We start from the raw sequence: 23,230 nt of genomic DNA on the forward strand, positions 1-23,230 counted from the left end.
TCATGGAAAAGTGGTGTTTTTTTTTTAACCTTTTAAACTGGTATGCCTCTACTGATGGCCCGATCTCCGTCAAAGTTTGCACGCGTCTTTACAATAATGCGACGCACATGCTCAGCCGATTTGGTGAAGTTCTGCGCAGAGCAGGCAATTTTTAGTCATTTAAATGTCATTTCGCATAGGATAATATAGAGCATTTTTTTCACCTTTATAACAGTTAAAGCGCCACGGCGTCCATAAAAGTCTGCAAGCCTCTTTAGGGTCACGTGACGCATGCGCACGCGTGATTTCGTGAAGCTGTATGCAAATCAGGCAGGAAGAGGGCCGCTTTCAGGCATTTAATGGGATTTTCCATAGAAATACATCATTGTGACCCCTTTTTAACCGTTATAGCGCCACCAAGTGGCCAATCTCCACGTCCTTTTTCATGCGGCCACAGAACGAGCTCTTACATATGCGTGCTGAGATTGGTGAAAATACCTCGTTCCGTTCACGAGTTATAGCCAATTTAGTAAAAGTGGCTCCTCCCCCTTCCAACGTTTTGGCGGCCCTTAGGGACCGTGAACCCAAATTTCCACTTTTTTTTATAACCTTTGACAATCAGACTCCAGAGAATCTCGCTGCGCTGGTTTGGTTCCGGTCGGGCCAATAACCTAGGACTAGTTTGCAAAAGTAGGTTTCGCAAAAAATCCCAAATAGCCGAAATTTTTCCCACTCTGACGAGCAAATCCGAGGCATGCATTTTGTCCGCCTTGAGCCAAGGATTCCAGCGATATAAGGCACTCGAGGCTACGCCTTACGTTTGATGAGTTATGAGCCGTTTCGTACTTTTGATCGCCGTTTCGTACTTTTGATCGCTGTAGCACCCCCGTCAGGCCGATCGGGGCGTGCTTCGGTGACGTCAGTAGTCGTTGTGAGTACTACCATCCCTGCAAGTTTCAAGTCTCTACGACTTACGGTTTGGTCTGCCCGATCAGTTTTAGCTGGAGAATGATGCATCATGGGAAAATGAACAGTTACAATAGGGTTTCAGCCTGACACCTGACTTTGATTGGATTTTACTACCCCTTACTATCAATATTTTGACATTTGGGCTCTCGATTGTGCCTAACGACCTATGTTTCCGAACTTCTGACGCTGGTTTTGTCTCGATCGGACTAGCGGTTTCGAAGATATCGGCAAAAAAGTTTTAAGCGCTAAATTACAACGGTGCACAAACCATACGACGAAACCTGGCAAGTGTGGTATTGTTGGACTCGGCAACGATTCAGGAGTCTAATGAGATGAGTCTCGTGAAAATAAGTCAACCACACCCAAAGTTCTGAGCCTTTTTTAAAAAAAATCTCCACTAGGCGGCGCTGTTTCGAAACTTGTCAGGCTACTTTGGGGTATCGTGGTGATGACCCATACCAAGTTTTGCAACAATCCGTTCATGCGTTGATAAAATACAGCATTTTAGCACATAATTCAAGATGGCCGACAGCCAAAATGGCCGATATGGTAAAATTGGATATCCTTCGACTCGGCATGACGTCCCGAATCTAACGAGGCCCCTTTTATGATATTTGGACAAACGGTTCAGCAAAGAAAAGCTAAAATAGCCATTTTTCGTATCTCCAGACCAGTAGGTGGCACAGCGCCGAAACGCTGCATGTAGCCTCAAGTCATGCTTATGATGACATGTACCAAGTTTGGTTTGAACACGATAAAGCGTTGCGGAGATATTGCCTTAAGTGTGTTTTTGCAAACGTTATGTAAAATTTGTTCGCGCGTTTATCGAAAACGAATAGACGAATCAACTTGATTTGCAAGATTTTTTGTCAATATTGTCTGAAGATGATCTGGTTAAATTTTCGTGCAAATCGGATGAACCGTCTAGGACGAGTTCGCAAAAGTAGGTTTTTCGGTTAATTGAAAATGGCGGGGAAATATCCAAGACGGAAAATGACGTCATAGGGTGCAATCGAATTGGCACGAGCTCAGAAATTAGAGGAAAAAAGAATTTCGTTTCTAGCCCTTACGGTTCAAAAGTAATTAGCATAAACATGAGTACACATTTGGACAGGTGGTGGCGCTAGAGGGATTGAGATAGAGACACCAAAATTTCCATGGTGACATACCAGACCATCTTCTATTAGTGTGCCAAATTTCACAACTTTTTACCATACGGTTCTATGGGCTGCCATAGACTCCCATGGCGGAAGAAAAAAAGACGGGAACGGTTTCAATAGGTGCCTTCGCACCTTTGGTGCTTGGCCCCTAATAAAAAGGGCATAAAAAGGGTCTAAAAAGGCCTATAAAAAAAAGACTATAGGGTCTGAGCACTTTATTTTTGAGCTGCAGGTTGCAAAAACTTTATCAAGCCTGGTGACATGTGCATCGGAGAGGTCAAAGGTAAATTTTTGCATTTTCAGCTCATTTATCATGGAAAAGTGGTGTTTTTTTTTTAACCTTTTAAACTGGTATGCCTCTACTGATGGCCCGATCTCCGTCAAAGTTTGCACGCGTCTTTACAATAATGCGACGCACATGCTCAGCCGATTTGGTGAAGTTCTGCGCAGAGCAGGCAATTTTTAGTCATTTAAATGTCATTTCGCATAGGATAATATAGAGCATTTTTTTCACCTTTATAACAGTTAAAGCGCCACGGCGTCCATAAAAGTCTGCAAGCCTCTTTAGGGTCACGTGACGCATGCGCACGCGTGATTTCGTGAAGCTGTATGCAAATCAGGCAGGAAGAGGGCCGCTTTCAGGCATTTAATGGGATTTTCCATAGAAATACATCATTGTGACCCCTTTTTAACCGTTATAGCGCCACCAAGTGGCCAATCTCCACGTCCTTTTTCATGCGGCCACAGAACGAGCTCTTACATATGCGTGCTGAGATTGGTGAAAATACCTCGTTCCGTTCACGAGTTATAGCCAATTTAGTAAAAGTGGCTCCTCCCCCTTCCAACGTTTTGGCGGCCCTTAGGGACCGTGAACCCAAATTTCCACTTTTTTTTATAACCTTTGACAATCAGACTCCAGAGAATCTCGCTGCGCTGGTTTGGTTCCGGTCGGGCCAATAACCTAGGACTAGTTTGCAAAAGTAGGTTTCGCAAAAAATCCCAAATAGCCGAAATTTTTCCCACTCTGACGAGCAAATCCGAGGCATGCATTTTGTCCGCCTTGAGCCAAGGATTCCAGCGATATAAGGCACTCGAGGCTACGCCTTACGTTTGATGAGTTATGAGCCGTTTCGTACTTTTGATCGCCGTTTCGTACTTTTGATCGCTGTAGCACCCCCGTCAGGCCGATCGGGGCGTGCTTCGGTGACGTCAGTAGTCGTTGTGAGTACTACCATCCCTGCAAGTTTCAAGTCTCTACGACTTACGGTTTGGTCTGCCCGATCAGTTTTAGCTGGAGAATGATGCATCATGGGAAAATGAACAGTTACAATAGGGTTTCAGCCTGACACCTGACTTTGATTGGATTTTACTACCCCTTACTATCAATATTTTGACATTTGGGCTCTCGATTGTGCCTAACGACCTATGTTTCCGAACTTCTGACGCTGGTTTTGTCTCGATCGGACTAGCGGTTTCGAAGATATCGGCAAAAAAGTTTTAAGCGCTAAATTACAACGGTGCACAAACCATACGACGAAACCTGGCAAGTGTGGTATTGTTGGACTCGGCAACGATTCAGGAGTCTAATGAGATGAGTCTCGTGAAAATAAGTCAACCACACCCAAAGTTCTGAGCCTTTTTTAAAAAAAATCTCCACTAGGCGGCGCTGTTTCGAAACTTGTCAGGCTACTTTGGGGTATCGTGGTGATGACCCATACCAAGTTTTGCAACAATCCGTTCATGCGTTGATAAAATACAGCATTTTAGCACATAATTCAAGATGGCCGACAGCCAAAATGGCCGATATGGTAAAATTGGATATCCTTCGACTCGGCATGATGTCCCGAATCTAACGAGGCCCCTTTTATGATATTTGGACAAACGGTTCAGCAAAGAAAAGCTAAAATAGCCATTTTTCGTATCTCCAGACCAGTAGGTGGCACAGCGCCGAAACGCTGCATGTAGCCTCAAGTCATGCTTATGATGACATGTACCAAGTTTGGTTTGAACACGATAAAGCGTTGCGGAGATATTGCCTTAAGTGTGTTTTTGCAAACGTTATGTAAAATTTGTTCGCGCGTTTATCGAAAACGAATAGACGAATCAACTTGATTTGCAAGATTTTTTGTCAATATTGTCTGAAGATGATCTGGTTAAATTTTCGTGCAAATCGGATGAACCGTCTAGGACGAGTTCGCAAAAGTAGGTTTTTCGGTTAATTGAAAATGGCGGGGAAATATCCAAGACGGAAAATGACGTCATAGGGTGCAATCGAATTGGCACGAGCTCAGAAATTAGAGGAAAAAAGAATTTCGTTTCTAGCCCTTACGGTTCAAAAGTAATTAGCATAAACATGAGTACACATTTGGACAGGTGGTGGCGCTAGAGGGATTGAGATAGAGACACCAAAATTTCCATGGTGACATACCAGACCATCTTCTATTAGTGTGCCAAATTTCACAACTTTTTACCATACGGTTCTATGGGCTGCCATAGACTCCCATGGCGGAAGAAAAAAAGACGGGAACGGTTTCAATAGGTGCCTTCGCACCTTTGGTGCTTGGCCCCTAATAAAAAGGGCATAAAAAGGGTCTAAAAAGGCCTATAAAAAAAAGACTATAGGGTCTGAGCACTTTATTTTTGAGCTGCAGGTTGCAAAAACTTTATCAAGCCTGGTGACATGTGCATCGGAGAGGTCAAAGGTAAATTTTTGCATTTTCAGCTCATTTATCATGGAAAAGTGGTGTTTTTTTTTTAACCTTTTAAACTGGTATGCCTCTACTGATGGCCCGATCTCCGTCAAAGTTTGCACGCGTCTTTACAATAATGCGACGCACATGCTCAGCCGATTTGGTGAAGTTCTGCGCAGAGCAGGCAATTTTTAGTCATTTAAATGTCATTTCGCATAGGATAATATAGAGCATTTTTTTCACCTTTATAACAGTTAAAGCGCCACGGCGTCCATAAAAGTCTGCAAGCCTCTTTAGGGTCACGTGACGCATGCGCACGCGTGATTTCGTGAAGCTGTATGCAAATCAGGCAGGAAGAGGGCCGCTTTCAGGCATTTAATGGGATTTTCCATAGAAATACATCATTGTGACCCCTTTTTAACCGTTATAGCGCCACCAAGTGGCCAATCTCCACGTCCTTTTTCATGCGGCCACAGAACGAGCTCTTACATATGCGTGCTGAGATTGGTGAAAATACCTCGTTCCGTTCACGAGTTATAGCCAATTTAGTAAAAGTGGCTCCTCCCCCTTCCAACGTTTTGGCGGCCCTTAGGGACCGTGAACCCAAATTTCCACTTTTTTTTATAACCTTTGACAATCAGACTCCAGAGAATCTCGCTGCGCTGGTTTGGTTCCGGTCGGGCCAATAACCTAGGACTAGTTTGCAAAAGTAGGTTTCGCAAAAAATCCCAAATAGCCGAAATTTTTCCCACTCTGACGAGCAAATCCGAGGCATGCATTTTGTCCGCCTTGAGCCAAGGATTCCAGCGATATAAGGCACTCGAGGCTACGCCTTACGTTTGATGAGTTATGAGCCGTTTCGTACTTTTGATCGCCGTTTCGTACTTTTGATCGCTGTAGCACCCCCGTCAGGCCGATCGGGGCGTGCTTCGGTGACGTCAGTAGTCGTTGTGAGTACTACCATCCCTGCAAGTTTCAAGTCTCTACGACTTACGGTTTGGTCTGCCCGATCAGTTTTAGCTGGAGAATGATGCATCATGGGAAAATGAACAGTTACAATAGGGTTTCAGCCTGACACCTGACTTTGATTGGATTTTACTACCCCTTACTATCAATATTTTGACATTTGGGCTCTCGATTGTGCCTAACGACCTATGTTTCCGAACTTCTGACGCTGGTTTTGTCTCGATCGGACTAGCGGTTTCGAAGATATCGGCAAAAAAGTTTTAAGCGCTAAATTACAACGGTGCACAAACCATACGACGAAACCTGGCAAGTGTGGTATTGTTGGACTCGGCAACGATTCAGGAGTCTAATGAGATGAGTCTCGTGAAAATAAGTCAACCACACCCAAAGTTCTGAGCCTTTTTTAAAAAAAATCTCCACTAGGCGGCGCTGTTTCGAAACTTGTCAGGCTACTTTGGGGTATCGTGGTGATGACCCATACCAAGTTTTGCAACAATCCGTTCATGCGTTGATAAAATACAGCATTTTAGCACATAATTCAAGATGGCCGACAGCCAAAATGGCCGATATGGTAAAATTGGATATCCTTCGACTCGGCATGATGTCCCGAATCTAACGAGGCCCCTTTTATGATATTTGGACAAACGGTTCAGCAAAGAAAAGCTAAAATAGCCATTTTTCGTATCTCCAGACCAGTAGGTGGCACAGCGCCGAAACGCTGCATGTAGCCTCAAGTCATGCTTATGATGACATGTACCAAGTTTGGTTTGAACACGATAAAGCGTTGCGGAGATATTGCCTTAAGTGTGTTTTTGCAAACGTTATGTAAAATTTGTTCGCGCGTTTATCGAAAACGAATAGACGAATCAACTTGATTTGCAAGATTTTTTGTCAATATTGTCTGAAGATGATCTGGTTAAATTTTCGTGCAAATCGGATGAACCGTCTAGGACGAGTTCGCAAAAGTAGGTTTTTCGGTTAATTGAAAATGGCGGGGAAATATCCAAGACGGAAAATGACGTCATAGGGAGAATCGAATTGGCACGAGCTCAGAAATTAGAGGAAAAAAGAATTTCGTTTCTAGCCCTTACGGTTCAAAAGTTATTAGCATAAACATGAGTACACATTTGGACAGGTGGTGGCGCTAGAGGGATTGAGATAGAGACACCAAAATTTCCATGGTGACATACCAGACCATCTTCTATTAGTGTGCCAAATTTCACAACTTTTTACCATACGGTTCTATGGGCTGCCATAGACTCCCATGGCGGAAGAAAAAAAGACGGGAACGGTTTCAATAGGTGCCTTCGCACCTTTGGTGCTTGGCCCCTAATAAAAAGGGCATAAAAAGGGTCTAAAAAGGCCTATAAAAAAAAGACTATTGGGTCTGAGCACTTTATTTTTGAGCTGCAGGTTGCAAAAACTTTATCAAGCCTGGTGACATGTGCATCGGAGAGGTCAAAGGTAAATTTTTGCATTTTCAGCTCATTTATCATGGAAAAGTGGTGTTTTTTTTTTAACCTTTTAAACTGGTATGCCTCTACTGATGGCCCGATCTCCGTCAAAGTTTGCACGCGTCTTTACAATAATGCGACGCACATGCTCAGCCGATTTGGTGAAGTTCTGCGCAGAGCAGGCAATTTTTAGTCATTTAAATGTCATTTCGCATAGGATAATATAGAGCATTTTTTTCACCTTTATAACAGTTAAAGCGCCACGGCGTCCATAAAAGTCTGCAAGCCTCTTTAGGGTCACGTGACGCATGCGCACGCGTGATTTCGTGAAGCTGTATGCAAATCAGGCAGGAAGAGGGCCGCTTTCAGGCATTTAATGGGATTTTCCATAGAAATACATCATTGTGACCCCTTTTTAACCGTTATAGCGCCACCAAGTGGCCAATCTCCACGTCCTTTTTCATGCGGCCACAGAACGAGCTCTTACATATGCGTGCTGAGATTGGTGAAAATACCTCGTTCCGTTCACGAGTTATAGCCAATTTAGTAAAAGTGGCTCCTCCCCCTTCCAACGTTTTGGCGGCCCTTAGGGACCGTGAACCCAAATTTCCACTTTTTTTTATAACCTTTGACAATCAGACTCCAGAGAATCTCGCTGCGCTGGTTTGGTTCCGGTCGGGCCAATAACCTAGGACTAGTTTGCAAAAGTAGGTTTCGCAAAAAATCCCAAATAGCCGAAATTTTTCCCACTCTGACGAGCAAATCCGAGGCATGCATTTTGTCCGCCTTGAGCCAAGGATTCCAGCGATATAAGGCACTCGAGGCTACGCCTTACGTTTGATGAGTTATGAGCCGTTTCGTACTTTTGATCGCCGTTTCGTACTTTTGATCGCTGTAGCACCCCCGTCAGGCCGATCGGGGCGTGCTTCGGTGACGTCAGTAGTCGTTGTGAGTACTACCATCCCTGCAAGTTTCAAGTCTCTACGACTTACGGTTTGGTCTGCCCGATCAGTTTTAGCTGGAGAATGATGCATCATGGGAAAATGAACAGTTACAATAGGGTTTCAGCCTGACACCTGACTTTGATTGGATTTTACTACCCCTTACTATCAATATTTTGACATTTGGGCTCTCGATTGTGCCTAACGACCTATGTTTCCGAACTTCTGACGCTGGTTTTGTCTCGATCGGACTAGCGGTTTCGAAGATATCGGCAAAAAAGTTTTAAGCGCTAAATTACAACGGTGCACAAACCATACGACGAAACCTGGCAAGTGTGGTATTGTTGGACTCGGCAACGATTCAGGAGTCTAATGAGATGAGTCTCGTGAAAATAAGTCAACCACACCCAAAGTTCTGAGCCTTTTTTAAAAAAAATCTCCACTAGGCGGCGCTGTTTCGAAACTTGTCAGGCTACTTTGGGGTATCGTGGTGATGACCCATACCAAGTTTTGCAACAATCCGTTCATGCGTTGATAAAATACAGCATTTTAGCACATAATTCAAGATGGCCGACAGCCAAAATGGCCGATATGGTAAAATTGGATATCCTTCGACTCGGCATGACGTCCCGAATCTAACGAGGCCCCTTTTATGATATTTGGACAAACGGTTCAGCAAAGAAAAGCTAAAATAGCCATTTTTCGTATCTCCAGACCAGTAGGTGGCACAGCGCCGAAACGCTGCATGTAGCCTCAAGTCATGCTTATGATGACATGTACCAAGTTTGGTTTGAACACGATAAAGCGTTGCGGAGATATTGCCTTAAGTGTGTTTTTGCAAACGTTATGTAAAATTTGTTCGCGCGTTTATCGAAAACGAATAGACGAATCAACTTGATTTGCAAGATTTTTTGTCAATATTGTCTGAAGATGATCTGGTTAAATTTTCGTGCAAATCGGATGAACCGTCTAGGACGAGTTCGCAAAAGTAGGTTTTTCGGTTAATTGAAAATGGCGGGGAAATATCCAAGACGGAAAATGACGTCATAGGGTGCAATCGAATTGGCACGAGCTCAGAAATTAGAGGAAAAAAGAATTTCGTTTCTAGCCCTTACGGTTCAAAAGTTATTAGCATAAACATGAGTACACATTTGGACAGGTGGTGGCGCTAGAGGGATTGAGATAGAGACACCAAAATTTCCATGGTGACATACCAGACCATCTTCTATTAGTGTGCCAAATTTCACAACTTTTTACCATACGGTTCTATGGGCTGCCATAGACTCCCATGGCGGAAGAAAAAAAGACGGGAACGGTTTCAATAGGTGCCTTCGCACCTTTGGTGCTTGGCCCCTAATAAAAAGGGCATAAAAAGGGTCTAAAAAGGCCTATAAAAAAAAGACTATAGGGTCTGAGCACTTTATTTTTGAGCTGCAGGTTGCAAAAACTTTATCAAGCCTGGTGACATGTGCATCGGAGAGGTCAAAGGTAAATTTTTGCATTTTCAGCTCATTTATCATGGAAAAGTGGTTTTTTTTTTTTAACCTTTTAAACTGGTATGCCTCTACTGATGGCCCGATCTCCGTCAAAGTTTGCACGCGTCTTTACAATAATGCGACGCACATGCTCAGCCGATTTGGTGAAGTTCTGCGCAGAGCAGGCAATTTTTAGTCATTTAAATGTCATTTCGCATAGGATAATATAGAGCATTTTTTTCACCTTTATAACAGTTAAAGCGCCACGGCGTCCATAAAAGTCTGCAAGCCTCTTTAGGGTCACGTGACGCATGCGCACGCGTGATTTCGTGAAGCTGTATGCAAATCAGGCAGGAAGAGGGCCGCTTTCAGGCATTTAATGGGATTTTCCATAGAAATACATCATTGTGACCCCTTTTTAACCGTTATAGCGCCACCAAGTGGCCAATCTCCACGTCCTTTTTCATGCGGCCACAGAACAAGCTCTTACATATGCGTGCTGAGATTGGTGAAAATACCTCGTTCCGTTCACGAGTTATAGCCAATTTAGTAAAAGTGGCTCCTCCCCCTTCCAACGTTTTGGCGGCCCTTAGGGACCGTGAACCCAAATTTCCACTTTTTTTTATAACCTTTGAAAATCAGACTCCAGAGAATCTCGCTGCGCTGGTTTGGTTCCGGTCGGGCCAATAACCTAGGACTAGTTTGCAAAAGTAGGTTTCGCAAAAAATCCCAAATAGCCGAAATTTTTCCCACTCTGACGAGCAAATCCGAGGCATGCATTTTGTCCGCCTTGAGCCAAGGATTCCAGCGATATAAGGCACTCGAGGCTACGCCTTACGTTTGATGAGTTATGAGCCGTTTCGTACTTTTGATCGCCGTTTCGTACTTTTGATCGCTGTAGCACCCCCGTCAGGCCGATCGGGGCGTGCTTCGGTGACGTCAGTAGTCGTTGTGAGTACTACCATCCCTGCAAGTTTCAAGTCTCTACGACTTACGGTTTGGTCTGCCCGATCAGTTTTAGCTGGAGAATGATGCATCATGGGAAAATGAACAGTTACAATAGGGTTTCAGCCTGACACCTGACTTTGATTGGATTTTACTACCCCTTACTATCAATATTTTGACATTTGGGCTCTCGATTGTGCCTAACGACCTATGTTTCCGAACTTCTGACGCTGGTTTTGTCTCGATCGGACTAGCGGTTTCGAAGATATCGGCAAAAAAGTTTTAAGCGCTAAATTACAACGGTGCACAAACCATACGACGAAACCTGGCAAGTGTGGTATTGTTGGACTCGGCAACGATTCAGGAGTCTAATGAGATGAGTCTCGTGAAAATAAGTCAACCACACCCAAAGTTCTGAGCCTTTTTTAAAAAAAATCTCCACTAGGCGGCGCTGTTTCGAAACTTGTCAGGCTACTTTGGGGTATCGTGGTGATGACCCATACCAAGTTTTGCAACAATCCGTTCATGCGTTGATAAAATACAGCATTTTAGCACATAATTCAAGATGGCCGACAGCCAAAATGGCCGATATGGTAAAATTGGATATCCTTCGACTCGGCATGACGTCCCGAATCTAACGAGGCCCCTTTTATGATATTTGGACAAACGGTTCAGCAAAGAAAAGCTAAAATAGCCATTTTTCGTATCTCCAGACCAGTAGGTGGCACAGCGCCGAAACGCTGCATGTAGCCTCAAGTCATGCTTATGATGACATGTACCAAGTTTGGTTTGAACACGATAAAGCGTTGCGGAGATATTGCCTTAAGTGTGTTTTTGCAAACGTTATGTAAAATTTGTTCGCGCGTTTATCGAAAACGAATAGACGAATCAACTTGATTTGCAAGATTTTTTGTCAATATTGTCTGAAGATGATCTGGTTAAATTTTCGTGCAAATCGGATGAACCGTCTAGGACGAGTTCGCAAAAGTAGGTTTTTCGGTTAATTGAAAATGGCGGGGAAATATCCAAGACGGAAAATGACGTCATAGGGTGCAATCGAATTGGCACGAGCTCAGAAATTAGAGGAAAAAAGAATTTCGTTTCTAGCCCTTACGGTTCAAAAGTAATTAGCATAAACATGAGTACACATTTGGACAGGTGGTGGCGCTAGAGGGATTGAGATAGAGACACCAAAATTTCCATGGTGACATACCAGACCATCTTCTATTAGTGTGCCAAATTTCACAACTTTTTACCATACGGTTCTATGGGCTGCCATAGACTCCCATGGCGGAAGAAAAAAAGACGGGAACGGTTTCAATAGGTGCCTTCGCACCTTTGGTGCTTGGCCCCTAATAAAAAGGGCATAAAAAGGGTCTAAAAAGGCCTATAAAAAAAAGACTATAGGGTCTGAGCACTTTATTTTTGAGCTGCAGGTTGCAAAAACTTTATCAAGCCTGGTGACATGTGCATCGGAGAGGTCAAAGGTAAATTTTTGCATTTTCAGCTCATTTATCATGGAAAAGTGGTGTTTTTTTTTTAACCTTTTAAACTGGTATGCCTCTACTGATGGCCCGATCTCCGTCAAAGTTTGCACGCGTCTTTACAATAATGCGACGCACATGCTCAGCCGATTTGGTGAAGTTCTGCGCAGAGCAGGCAATTTTTAGTCATTTAAATGTCATTTCGCATAGGATAATATAGAGCATTTTTTTCACCTTTATAACAGTTAAAGCGCCACGGCGTCCATAAAAGTCTGCAAGCCTCTTTAGGGTCACGTGACGCATGCGCACGCGTGATTTCGTGAAGCTGTATGCAAATCAGGCAGGAAGAGGGCCGCTTTCAGGCATTTAATGGGATTTTCCATAGAAATACATCATTGTGACCCCTTTTTAACCGTTATAGCGCCACCAAGTGGCCAATCTCCACGTCCTTTTTCATGCGGCCACAGAACGAGCTCTTACATATGCGTGCTGAGATTGGTGAAAATACCTCGTTCCGTTCACGAGTTATAGCCAATTTAGTAAAAGTGGCTCCTCCCCCTTCCAACGTTTTGGCGGCCCTTAGGGACCGTGAACCCAAATTTCCACTTTTTTTTATAACCTTTGACAATCAGACTCCAGAGAATCTCGCTGCGCTGGTTTGGTTCCGGTCGGGCCAATAACCTAGGACTAGTTTGCAAAAGTAGGTTTCGCAAAAAATCCCAAATAGCCGAAATTTTTCCCACTCTGACGAGCAAATCCGAGGCATGCATTTTGTCCGCCTTGAGCCAAGGATTCCAGCGATATAAGGCACTCGAGGCTACGCCTTACGTTTGATGAGTTATGAGCCGTTTCGTACTTTTGATCGCCGTTTCGTACTTTTGATCGCTGTAGCACCCCCGTCAGGCCGATCGGGGCGTGCTTCGGTGACGTCAGTAGTCGTTGTGAGTACTACCATCCCTGCAAGTTTCAAGTCTCTACGACTTACGGTTTGGTCTGCCCGATCAGTTTTAGCTGGAGAATGATGCATCATGGGAAAATGAACAGTTACAATAGGGTTTCAGCCTGACACCTGACTTTGATTGGATTTTACTACCCCTTACTATCAATATTTTGACATTTGGGCTCTCGATTGTGCCTAACGACCTATGTTTCCGAACTTCTGACGCTGGTTTTGTCTCGATCGGACTAGCGGTTTCGAAGATATCGGCAAAAAAGTTTTAAGCGCTAAATTACAACGGTGCACAAACCATACGACGAAACCTGGCAAGTGTGGTATTGTTGGACTCGGCAACGATTCAGGAGTCTAATGAGATGAGTCTCGTGAAAATAAGTCAACCACACCCAAAGTTCTGAGCCTTTTTTTAAAAAAATCTCCACTAGGCGGCGCTGTTTCGAAACTTGTCAGGCTACTTTGGGGTATCGTGGTGATGACCCATACCAAGTTTTGCAACAATCCGTTCATGCGTTGATAAAATACAGCATTTTAGCACATAATTCAAGATGGCCGACAGCCAAAATGGCCGATATGGTAAAATTGGATATCTTTCGACTCGGCATGACGTCCCGAATCTAACGAGGCCCCTTTTATGATATTTGGACAAACGGTTCAGCAAAGAAAAGCTAAAATAGCCATTTTTCGTATCTCCAGACCAGTAGGTGGCACAGCGCCGAAACGCTGCATGTAGCCTCAAGTCATGCTTATGATGACATGTACCAAGTTTGGTTTGAACACGATAAAGCGTTGCGGAGATATTGCCTTAAGTGTGTTTTTGCAAACGTTATGTAAAATTTGTTCGCGCGTTTATCGAAAACGAATAGACGAATCAACTTGATTTGCAAGATTTTTTGTCAATATTGTCTGAAGATGATCTGGTTAAATTTTCGTGCAAATCGGATGAACCGTCTAGGACGAGTTCGCAAAAGTAGGTTTTTCGGTTAATTGAAAATGGCGGGGAAATATCCAAGACGGAAAATGACGTCATAGGGTGCAATCGAATTGGCACGAGCTCAGAAATTAGAGGAAAAAAGAATTTCGTTTCTAGCCCTTACGGTTCAAAAGTAATTAGCATAAACATGAGTACACATTTGGACAGGTGGTGGCGCTAGAGGGATTGAGATAGAGACACCAAAATTTCCATGGTGACATACCAGACCATCTTCTATTAGTGTGCCAAATTTCACAACTTTTTACCATACGGTTCTATGGGCTGCCATAGACTCCCATGGCGGAAGAAAAAAAGACGGGAACGGTTTCAATAGGTGCCTTCGCACCTTTGGTGCTTGGCCCCTAATAAAAAGGGCATAAAAAGGGTCTAAAAAGGCCTATAAAAAAAAGACTATAGGGTCTGAGCACTTTATTTTTGAGCTGCAGGTTGCAAAAACTTTATCAAGCCTGGTGACATGTGCATCGGAGAGGTCAAAGGTAAATTTTTGCATTTTCAGCTCATTTATCATGGAAAAGTGGTGTTTTTTTTTTAACCTTTTAAACTGGTATGCCTCTACTGATGGCCCGATCTCCGTCAAAGTTTGCACGCGTCTTTACAATAATGCGACGCACATGCTCAGCCGATTTGGTGAAGTTCTGCGCAGAGCAGGCAATTTTTAGTCATTTAAATGTCATTTCGCATAGGATAATATAGAGCATTTTTTTCACCTTTATAACAGTTAAAGCGCCACGGCGTCCATAAAAGTCTGCAAGCCTCTTTAGGGTCACGTGACGCATGCGCACGCGTGATTTCGTGAAGCTGTATGCAAATCAGGCAGGAAGAGGGCCGCTTTCAGGCATTTAATGGGATTTTCCATAGAAATACATCATTGTGACCCCTTTTTAACCGTTATAGCGCCACCAAGTGGCCAATCTCCACGTCCTTTTTCATGCGGCCACAGAACGAGCTCTTACATATGCGTGCTGAGATTGGTGAAAATACCTCGTTCCGTTCACGAGTTATAGCCAATTTAGTAAAAGTGGCTCCTCCCCCTTCCAACGTTTTGGCGGCCCTTAGGGACCGTGAACCCAAATTTCCACTTTTTTTTATAACCTTTGACAATCAGACTCCAGAGAATCTCGCTGCGCTGGTTTGGTTCCGGTCGGGCCAATAACCTAGGACTAGTTTGCAAAAGTAGGTTTCGCAAAAAATCCCAAATAGCCGAAATTTTTCCCACTCTGACGAGCAAATCCGAGGCATGCATTTTGTCCGCCTTGAGCCAAGGATTCCAGCGATATAAGGCACTCGAGGCTACGCCTTACGTTTGATGAGTTATGAGCCGTTTCGTACTTTTGATCGCCGTTTCGTACTTTTGATCGCTGTAGCACCCCCGTCAGGCCGATCGGGGCGTGCTTCGGTGACGTCAGTAGTCGTTGTGAGTACTACCATCCCTGCAAGTTTCAAGTCTCTACGACTTACGGTTTGGTCTGCCCGATCAGTTTTAGCTGGAGAATGATGCATCATGGGAAAATGAACAGTTACAATAGGGTTTCAGCCTGACACCTGACTTTGATTGGATTTTACTACCCCTTACTATCAATATTTTGACATTTGGGCTCTCGATTGTGCCTAACGACCTATGTTTCCGAACTTCTGACGCTGGTTTTGTCTCGATCGGACTAGCGGTTTCGAAGATATCGGCAAAAAAGTTTTAAGCGCTAAATTACAACGGTGCACAAACCATACGACGAAACCTGGCAAGTGTGGTATTGTTGGACTCGGCAACGATTCAGGAGTCTAATGAGATGAGTCTCGTGAAAATAAGTCAACCACACCCAAAGTTCTGAGCCTTTTTTAAAAAAAATCTCCACTAGGCGGCGCTGTTTCGAAACTTGTCAGGCTACTTTGGGGTATCGTGGTGATGACCCATACCAAGTTTTGCAACAATCCGTTCATGCGTTGATAAAATACAGCATTTTAGCACATAATTCAAGATGGCCGACAGCCAAAATGGCCGATATGGTAAAATTGGATATCCTTCGACTCGGCATGACGTCCCGAATCTAACGAGGCCCCTTTTATGATATTTGGACAAACGGTTCAGCAAAGAAAAGCTAAAATAGCCATTTTTCGTATCTCCAGACCAGTAGGTGGCACAGCGCCGAAACGCTGCATGTAGCCTCAAGTCATGCTTATGATGACATGTACCAAGTTTGGTTTGAACACGATAAAGCGTTGCGGAGATATTGCCTTAAGTGTGTTTTTGCAAACGTTATGTAAAATTTGTTCGCGCGTTTATCGAAAACGAATAGACGAATCAACTTGATTTGCAAGATTTTTTGTCAATATTGTCTGAAGATGATCTGGTTAAATTTTCGTGCAAATCGGATGAACCGTCTAGGACGAGTTCGCAAAAGTAGGTTTTTCGGTTAATTGAAAATGGCGGGGAAATATCCAAGACGGAAAATGACGTCATAGGGTGCAATCGAATTGGCACGAGCTCAGAAATTAGAGGAAAAAAGAATTTCGTTTCTAGCCCTTACGGTTCAAAAGTAATTAGCATAAACATGAGTACACATTTGGACAGGTGGTGGCGCTAGAGGGATTGAGATAGAGACACCAAAATTTCCATGGTGACATACCAGACCATCTTCTATTAGTGTGCCAAATTTCACAACTTTTTACCATACGGTTCTATGGGCTGCCATAGACTCCCATGGCGGAAGAAAAAAAGACGGGAACGGTTTCAATAGGTGCCTTCGCACCTTTGGTGCTTGGCCCCTAATAAAAAGGGCATAAAAAGGGTCTAAAAAGGCCTATAAAAAAAAGACTATAGGGTCTGAGCACTTTATTTTTGAGCTGCAGGTTGCAAAAACTTTATCAAGCCTGGTGACATGTGCATCGGAGAGGTCAAAGGTAAATTTTTGCATTTTCAGCTCATTTATCATGGAAAAGTGGTGTTTTTTTTTTAACCTTTTAAACTGGTATGCCTCTACTGATGGCCCGATCTCCGTCAAAGTTTGCACGCGTCTTTACAATAATGCGACGCACATGCTCAGCCGATTTGGTGAAGTTCTGCGCAGAGCAGGCAATTTTTAGTCATTTAAATGTCATTTCGCATAGGATAATATAGAGCATTTTTTTCACCTTTATAACAGTTAAAGCGCCACGGCGTCCATAAAAGTCTGCAAGCCTCTTTAGGGTCACGTGACGCATGCGCACGCGTGATTTCGTGAAGCTGTATGCAAATCAGGCAGGAAGAGGGCCGCTTTCAGGCATTTAATGGGATTTTCCATAGAAATACATCATTGTGACCCCTTTTTAACCGTTATAGCGCCACCAAGTGGCCAATCTCCACGTCCTTTTTCATGCGGCCACAGAACGAGCTCTTACATATGCGTGCTGAGATTGGTGAAAATACCTCGTTCCGTTCACGAGTTATAGCCAATTTAGTAAAAGTGGCTCCTCCCCCTTCCAACGTTTTGGCGGCCCTTAGGGACCGTGAACCCAAATTTCCACTTTTTTTTATAACCTTTGACAATCAGACTCCAGAGAATCTCGCTGCGCTGGTTTGGTTCCGGTCGGGCCAATAACCTAGGACTAGTTTGCAAAAGTAGGTTTCGCAAAAAATCCCAAATAGCCGAAATTTTTCCCACTCTGACGAGCAAATCCGAGGCATGCATTTTGTCCGCCTTGAGCCAAGGATTCCAGCGATATAAGGCACTCGAGGCTACGCCTTACGTTTGATGAGTTATGAGCCGTTTCGTACTTTTGATCGCCGTTTCGTACTTTTGATCGCTGTAGCACCCCCGTCAGGCCGATCGGGGCGTGCTTCGGTGACGTCAGTAGTCGTTGTGAGTACTACCATCCCTGCAAGTTTCAAGTCTCTACGACTTACGGTTTGGTCTGCCCGATCAGTTTTAGCTGGAGAATGATGCATCATGGGAAAATGAACAGTTACAATAGGGTTTCAGCCTGACACCTGACTTTGATTGGATTTTACTACCCCTTACTATCAATATTTTGACATTTGGGCTCTCGATTGTGCCTAACGACCTATGTTTCCGAACTTCTGACGCTGGTTTTGTCTCGATCGGACTAGCGGTTTCGAAGATATCGGCAAAAAAGTTTTAAGCGCTAAATTACAACGGTGCACAAACCATACGACGAAACCTGGCAAGTGTGGTATTGTTGGACTCGGCAACGATTCAGGAGTCTAATGAGATGAGTCTCGTGAAAATAAGTCAACCACACCCAAAGTTCTGAGCCTTTTTTAAAAAAAATCTCCACTAGGCGGCGCTGTTTCGAAACTTGTCAGGCTACTTTGGGGTATCGTGGTGATGACCCATACCAAGTTTTGCAACAATCCGTTCATGCGTTGATAAAATACAGCATTTTAGCACATAATTCAAGATGGCCGACAGCCAAAATGGCCGATATGGTAAAATTGGATATCCTTCGACTCGGCATGACGTCCCGAATCTAACGAGGCCCCTTTTATGATATTTGGACAAACGGTTCAGCAAAGAAAAGCTAAAATAGCCATTTTTCGTATCTCCAGACCAGTAGGTGGCACAGCGCCGAAACGCTGCATGTAGCCTCAAGTCATGCTTATGATGACATGTACCAAGTTTGGTTTGAACACGATAAAGCGTTGCGGAGATATTGCCTTAAGTGTGTTTTTGCAAACGTTATGTAAAATTTGTTCGCGCGTTTATCGAAAACGAATAGACGAATCAACTTGATTTGCAAGATTTTTTGTCAATATTGTCTGAAGATGATCTGGTTAAATTTTCGTGCAAATCGGATGAACCGTCTAGGACGAGTTCGCAAAAGTAGGTTTTTCGGTTAATTGAAAATGGCGCGGAAATATCCAAGACGGAAAATGACGTCATAGGGTGCAATCGAATTGGCACGAGCTCAGAAATTAGAGGAAAAAAGAATTTCGTTTCTAGCCCTTACGGTTCAAAAGTAATTAGCATAAACATGAGTACACATTTGGACAGGTGGTGGCGCTAGAGGGATTGAGATAGAGACACCAAAATTTCCATGGTGACATACCAGACCATCTTCTATTAGTGTGCCAAATTTCACAACTTTTTACCATACGGTTCTATGGGCTGCCATAGACTCCCATGGCGGAAGAAAAAAAGACGGGAACGGTTTCAATAGGTGCCTTCGCACCTTTGGTGCTTGGCCCCTAATAAAAAGGGCATAAAAAGGGTCTAAAAAGGCCTATAAAAAAAAGACTATAGGGTCTGAGCACTTTATTTTTGAGCTGCAGGTTGCAAAAACTTTATCAAGCCTGGTGACATGTGCATCGGAGAGGTCAAAGGTAAATTTTTGCATTTTCAGCTCATTTATCATGGAAAAGTGGTGTTTTTTTTTTAACCTTTTAAACTGGTATGCCTCTACTGATGGCCCGATCTCCGTCAAAGTTTGCACGCGTCTTTACAATAATGCGACGCACATGCTCAGCCGATTTGGTGAAGTTCTGCGCAGAGCAGGCAATTTTTAGTCATTTAAATGTCATTTCGCATAGGATAATATAGAGCATTTTTTTCACCTTTATAACAGTTAAAGCGCCACGGCGTCCATAAAAGTCTGCAAGCCTCTTTAGGGTCACGTGACGCATGCGCACGCGTGATTTCGTGAAGCTGTATGCAAATCAGGCAGGAAGAGGGCCGCTTTCAGGCATTTAATGGGATTTTCCATAGAAATACATCATTGTGACCCCTTTTTAACCGTTATAGCGCCACCAAGTGGCCAATCTCCACGTCCTTTTTCATGCGGCCACAGAACGAGCTCTTACATATGCGTGCTGAGATTGGTGAAAATACCTCGTTCCGTTCACGAGTTATAGCCAATTTAGTAAAAGTGGCTCCTCCCCCTTCCAACGTTTTGGCGGCCCTTAGGGACCGTGAACCCAAATTTCCACTTTTTTTTATAACCTTTGACAATCAGACTCCAGAGAATCTCGCTGCGCTGGTTTGGTTCCGGTCGGGCCAATAACCTAGGACTAGTTTGCAAAAGTAGGTTTCGCAAAAAATCCCAAATAGCCGAAATTTTTCCCACTCTGACGAGCAAATCCGAGGCATGCATTTTGTCCGCCTTGAGCCAAGGATTCCAGCGATATAAGGCACTCGAGGCTACGCCTTACGTTTGATGAGTTATGAGCCGTTTCGTACTTTTGATCGCCGTTTCGTACTTTTGATCGCTGTAGCACCCCCGTCAGGCCGATCGGGGCGTGCTTCGGTGACGTCAGTAGTCGTTGTGAGTACTACCATCCCTGCAAGTTTCAAGTCTCTACGACTTACGGTTTGGTCTGCCCGATCAGTTTTAGCTGGAGAATGATGCATCATGGGAAAATGAACAGTTACAATAGGGTTTCAGCCTGACACCTGACTTTGATTGGATTTTACTACCCCTTACTATCAATATTTTGACATTTGGGCTCTCGATTGTGCCTAACGACCTATGTTTCCGAACTTCTGACGCTGGTTTTGTCTCGATCGGACTAGCGGTTTCGAAGATATCGGCAAAAAAGTTTTAAGCGCTAAATTACAACGGTGCACAAACCATACGACGAAACCTGGCAAGTGTGGTATTGTTGGACTCGGCAACGATTCAGGAGTCTAATGAGATGAGTCTCGTGAAAATAAGTCAACCACACCCAAAGTTCTGAGCCTTTTTTAAAAAAAATCTCCACTAGGCGGCGCTGTTTCGAAACTTGTCAGGCTACTTTGGGGTATCGTGGTGATGACCCATACCAAGTTTTGCAACAATCCGTTCATGCGTTGATAAAATACAGCATTTTAGCACATAATTCAAGATGGCCGACAGCCAAAATGGCCGATATGGTAAAATTGGATATCCTTCGACTCGGCATGACGTCCCGAATCTAACGAGGCCCCTTTTATGATATTTGGACAAACGGTTCAGCAAAGAAAAGCTAAAATAGCCATTTTTCGTATCTCCAGACCAGTAGGTGGCACAGCGCCGAAACGCTGCATGTAGCCTCAAGTCATGCTTATGATGACATGTACCAAGTTTGGTTTGAACACGATAAAGCGTTGCGGAGATATTGCCTTAAGTGTGTTTTTGCAAACGTTATGTAAAATTTGTTCGCGCGTTTATCGAAAACGAATAGACGAATCAACTTGATTTGCAAGATTTTTTGTCAATATTGTCTGAAGATGATCTGGTTAAATTTTCGTGCAAATCGGATGAACCGTCTAGGACGAGTTCGCAAAAGTAGGTTTTTCGGTTAATTGAAAATGGCGGGGAAATATCCAAGACGGAAAATGACGTCATAGGGTGCAATCGAATTGGCACGAGCTCAGAAATTAGAGGAAAAAAGAATTTCGTTTCTAGCCCTTACGGTTCAAAAGTAATTAGCATAAACATGAGTACACATTTGGACAGGTGGTGGCGCTAGAGGGATTGAGATAGAGACACCAAAATTTCCATGGTGACATACCAGACCATCTTCTATTAGTGTGCCAAATTTCACAACTTTTTACCATACGGTTCTATGGGCTGCCATAGACTCCCATGGCGGAAGAAAAAAAGACGGGAACGGTTTCAATAGGTGCCTTCGCACCTTTGGTGCTTGGCCCCTAATAAAAAGGGCATAAAAAGGGTCTAAAAAGGCCTATAAAAAAAAGACTATAGGGTCTGAGCACTTTATTTTTGAGCTGCAGGTTGCAAAAACTTTATCAAGCCTGGTGACATGTGCATCGGAGAGGTCAAAGGTAAATTTTTGCATTTTCAGCTCATTTATCATGGAAAAGTGGTGTTTTTTTTTTAACCTTTTAAACTGGTATGCCTCTACTGATGGCCCGATCTCCGTCAAAGTTTGCACGCGTCTTTACAATAATGCGACGCACATGCTCAGCCGATTTGGTGAAGTTCTGCGCAGAGCAGGCAATTTTTAGTCATTTAAATGTCATTTCGCATAGGATAATATAGAGCATTTTTTTCACCTTTATAACAGTTAAAGCGCCACGGCGTCCATAAAAGTCTGCAAGCCTCTTTAGGGTCACGTGACGCATGCGCACGCGTGATTTCGTGAAGCTGTATGCAAATCAGGCAGGAAGAGGGCCGCTTTCAGGCATTTAATGGGATTTTCCATAGAAATACATCATTGTGACCCCTTTTTAACCGTTATAGCGCCACCAAGTGGCCAATCTCCACGTCCTTTTTCATGCGGCCACAGAACGAGCTCTTACATATGCGTGCTGAGATTGGTGAAAATACCTCGTTCCGTTCACGAGTTATAGCCAATTTAGTAAAAGTGGCTCCTCCCCCTTCCAACGTTTTGGCGGCCCTTAGGGACCGTGAACCCAAATTTCCACTTTTTTTTATAACCTTTGACAATCAGACTCCAGAGAATCTCGCTGCGCTGGTTTGGTTCCGGTCGGGCCAATAACCTAGGACTAGTTTGCAAAAGTAGGTTTCGCAAAAAATCCCAAATAGCCGAAATTTTTCCCACTCTGACGAGCAAATCCGAGGCATGCATTTTGTCCGCCTTGAGCCAAGGATTCCAGCGATATAAGGCACTCGAGGCTACGCCTTACGTTTGATGAGTTATGAGCCGTTTCGTACTTTTGATCGCCGTTTCGTACTTTTGATCGCTGTAGCACCCCCGTCAGGCCGATCGGGGCGTGCTTCGGTGACGTCAGTAGTCGTTGTGAGTACTACCATCCCTGCAAGTTTCAAGTCTCTACGACTTACGGTTTGGTCTGCCCGATCAGTTTTAGCTGGAGAATGATGCATCATGGGAAAATGAACAGTTACAATAGGGTTTCAGCCTGACACCTGACTTTGATTGGATTTTACTACCCCTTACTATCAATATTTTGACATTTGGGCTCTCGATTGTGCCTAACGACCTATGTTTCCGAACTTCTGACGCTGGTTTTGTCTCGATCGGACTAGCGGTTTCGAAGATATCGGCAAAAAAGTTTTAAGCGCTAAATTACAACGGTGCACAAACCATACGACGAAACCTGGCAAGTGTGGTATTGTTGGACTCGGCAACGATTCAGGAGTCTAATGAGATGAGTCTCGTGAAAATAAGTCAACCACACCCAAAGTTCTGAGCCTTTTTTAAAAAAAATCTCCACTAGGCGGCGCTGTTTCGAAACTTGTCAGGCTACTTTGGGGTATCGTGGTGATGACCCATACCGAGTTTTGCAACAATCCGTTCATGCGTTGATAAAATACAGCATTTTAGCACA

Source organism: Gobio gobio (assembly GCF_949357685.1).
Source record: "Gobio gobio genome assembly, chromosome: 24".
NCBI lineage: Eukaryota > Metazoa > Chordata > Actinopteri > Cypriniformes > Gobionidae > Gobio > Gobio gobio.